This window comes from Syzygium oleosum, unplaced genomic scaffold, assembly GCF_021117445.2.
Source record: "Syzygium oleosum isolate NSW1041296 unplaced genomic scaffold, Sole_v2.1 Sole_v2.10, whole genome shotgun sequence".
NCBI classification, from domain to species: Eukaryota; Viridiplantae; Streptophyta; class Magnoliopsida; order Myrtales; family Myrtaceae; genus Syzygium; species Syzygium oleosum.
Window position 1 is genome coordinate 6,025,787 of NW_026607494.1, and position 4,112 is coordinate 6,029,898.

Sequence of the window (4,112 nt, forward strand, 5' to 3'; positions counted from 1 at the left end):
ATGACAAACTTATGTCCCCAACAATGGGAATAATGACACTCGGCTGCTTAAATTGATGTCCTCTACTCATCAAGCTTTGATGTATCTATCCTCAAGGAAGCATCCCTAGAGATACTAGGAAGTAACAGAGCTGGAAAAATGTTGCGCATAATACATGAAAATTAAGTGACCCAGCCCATATCCCCTTTCTCCATAGGTTTAAGTCCATCCACGTACCAAACGTGCAAATCACGTCGAACTCGGTGTTTCAGATTCTTGTCCTACATATAAAGTTACACCAGCAAAAGTTCCTAGATGATAAGGCTGATTAGAAACGCACGCACGAACCCCATTGATGATGTCCTTCGTTGTGGGGAAGACTCCCATTATCACAATGTTCAACTTTTTGTGACTCCACATTCTTTGGATATTGGCCAAAAAATTTCTTTGGGAAAGAATATTAAGCAAGACCTAATATATTTTTCTTCAAAAATAGGATCTCTAGTCTCTCTGTCCTCTTGTCGCTGAAAATAAAAATATAAAACAGCCCAAACAGTTCGGAATAATTTGCCCAGTATGATCCAAAGAATTAGCAAATTAATTAGAGCACTTTAAAGCGAAAATCATCTTTAGTTTTCTTCAATCCAAGTGCACGGGACGGAATCTCTTTCATTTCGGAAGCAAATAACTCGCCACATGATTCACGCATATGTTCTACTTTTTTTCTGGCGGGCGTGGGGGTGGGCGGCGAAGATAGGTGGGGGCAAAAATATTTCCAAGTGCTACTGTGGATAGCACGAGTAAGAAAAGCATTAAACTTGTTGCACGATGTACCGCACTCGAGAAAAGTAAAAGTGGTTTTTACTTCAACAGCGAGAGAGATTATGACACCCGCACATGACACCACGGCTAGAGAAATTACAAGGAAACTAGTTTTGCTTTAAGAAAAGTGAGTTTTGCTTTCACGTTTCTAGATTGAAAAGATGCCAAAACCCATTTCATTTGTCAAGAAAAAAAAATCTAGGTGGTCGTAATATAAGTTTGTCGGATTACTGTAAAGTAGAATTCCTAATCCTATTGTCTGATTATTGTTAAGTAGATTTCCGAATCCTAAGCAAACCAAATTAGGACATATGACCTTACCAAAAAAAAAAAAATTAGGACATATGACCTTACCAAAAAAAAAAATTAGGACATATGACATTAAAAAAGTGTGATTATTAGATATGTTGAAAATTTTAAAGCTTATTGATTATTGAATGTTGGATCTATTATTATTGTGGAATCAAAAGATGTCATTCAATTTATACCTCAGCATATTCATAAACACCTATTGACGCAAGCAATCCTTCATCAAGTAAAAAAAAAGAAAATTTTGACCCAAGCGAACCAAGGAAAAGTCAAAAAATGAATAGAATGAAAGATTTTGGTTTTGATTTTGTAACTCTTCTTTTAGAGGGATATAAGGAAAAAGTTGTAAATAAATTACCCATGTTATTTAACTTGGATGAAGATCAAAGAATGTTCAATAAGGCAATTGCATCTAGAGATGCATCATTTTGGAAAGAAGAAATTAATGATGAAAATGGTTCAATTATTGCTAACAATACATAGACATTAATTAAATTGCCTCCTTGATCAAAATTAATCGGACGTAAGGGTACGTAGAAAAAAGTATTACATTGATGGTATGTTGCAAACCTTTAAAGCAAGGTTGGTGGCAAAAGGTTATACACGGAAAAAAGCAATTGACTATTTTGATACATATGCACTGGTTGCTCGACATCCATTAGAGTTTGCTAGCTTTGGTATCAATTTATAAATTGCATGTGCATCAAATGGATGTTAAAACAATTTTTCTAAATGGTAAATTAGAAGATGAGGTGTATATGGAACATCTTGAAGGTTTTATTCTACCTTAGAGTAAGAATAAGGGTTGCAAATTAAACAAATCATAAGGTTTGAAGCAAACACCGAAACAATGGTAGAAAAATATACTTTGGTGGTATTATCATAAGAAATTAAGCATAACAATGTTGATAAGTGTGTTGAGAGAACCTCTTAATATATTTTGAAGTTGATTTATACAAGCATTGTTTATGCCTAGGTAATATCTGCATAAAAGGAACTTTGATGTACAAAGTGAAAAGATTCAAAATAGCTCAAAGGTCTTACGTGAACAATTCCAGAAGAATGTGGAGTTCATAAAGACTTGGGTGTACTAAGATGAACAGTCTACAAGATCTACATTAGGGGTGAGCAAGATAGACTGCCCAAACCGGGATCGGACCGGACCAGACCGGATCGGACCGATCAGTTTGGTCCGGTTCTTGGGGATATCGGTCCTGTTCCCGGTTCCTAAAAGTGGAACCGGTTTCCGGGCGGTCCGATTCCCGATTCTAGGGTGAGAACCGGACCGGACCGGACCAGACCAGACTAGATCGACCGAATCGGACCAATAAATATATATATTTTTCTAATTTTTTCAAATATATATATTTATTTACTTTTTAAATATATATATTTAAATAACAAAAGAAGCATTTGATAGTTCATTTTTATTCGGTTCCAATGGGACCAACCCAAAAATGCTTTCATTTATTGGCCCCGAAAATGCTTCTCGGTTCCCTCTTGCCTTTACCAATTGGTCCCATTGAAACCGGACCAGACTGACGGTCCGGTCCTCTCCATGGTCCCAAGATTAGACGGTCCGGTCCCCAATCCTAAAAACTGGGAACCAGTCCTTCTGATCAGGTTCCCGGTTCTTGGGTTGGACCGGACCGGACCGGAAACCGCTCACCTCTAATCTACATCACCAATGTACTCGAAGTACCTAGTGAGACACAATTGAATATCAACTGGAAGTTGATTTAAAAGAGAAGCCAGATATAATCGGGACCATTGATATAAGTAGAGTGACTATACTACTTAGGAGAACAATCTTGTCATGTGCTTGGGGTAAATTATCCCAAGATGAGTTATTTCATTATTTGACAGCTAGTGACCTGGTGTAAATTCATTTTCCATAAGAAATTGATGGACTATCAATCTAGAAATATCTCCGTGGAAAATATTAATCACCTGTGATATTTTGATTAATTGACAATCAACTTGAAGACAAGTTCCTTTCTATAGTTCAAGCAACTCTATTTATAGAAACCAAAGATTTGATTGTACAAGCAACTAAATCACAAGAACTCAGATTAATTGACTTCAACGGCTAAATTGATCTGCTCAACAATCGTCTAACAAATAGCTTGGAGAATGATCATCATGAAGATTGTCCAATGGGAAGATTGGATTTTGAGAATAAAAGGAGATCAATATGACGCCAACAGAGCGAGAGATCAAAAGTGACAAAAATCCATAGAGAAAGCTTTACGTTCTTAGATTGTCTTTTCAAGCATTTTGAAAGTGTAATATCTTGAGAAGTATGTTAGTATTATAGTTTGCGCTTAGGTGCATGATAGGGACACCTATTTGCTTGGGTAGAAGTAGTACTGGCTTCGGAAGAAGTGCTTAGGTATAAGCGGCACATACTACTACAACTACTCAAAGATTGCTAGTGGAATCCAACTAGTAGGCTATTAGTTTGGGAGAGTGGATGAAGGCTTGCATCAAGCAGAATCAATATAAAGCTTCGACTGCATCGTTCTTTATCTTTTGCTTATATTCATTACTGTTTGATAGAAACGCACAGCACTAGCTCATATTACCTTTTCCCTCGTATATCAACACAACTACTTATATTTGGTGTTACGCTTATATCAAACTTGACTTTTATAATTTTGCAGAAGTTAGTCAACTTTCTTGAATTCACCTATTCAGCCCCCCCTCTCGGTGACACTATTAGCCACAACAAAGTGAATTTATTCAAAGTTAACTAAAAAGTATGGAGTTATAATATGTTTATATGTAGATGATATGCTAATAGTCGGTACAAATATACATGGCATACAAGAAACTAAATTGTATCCATCTTTTCTATTTGAAATAAAAGTTTTGGGAGAAGTTGATACAATTTTAGGTATCAAAATGATCAAACATAGTGGGTGTTACACTTTAAATCAAGGCCACTATGTGGAGAAAATGATTCAAAAGTATTAGCATTTGGGAATTAAAGAGTCAAATGT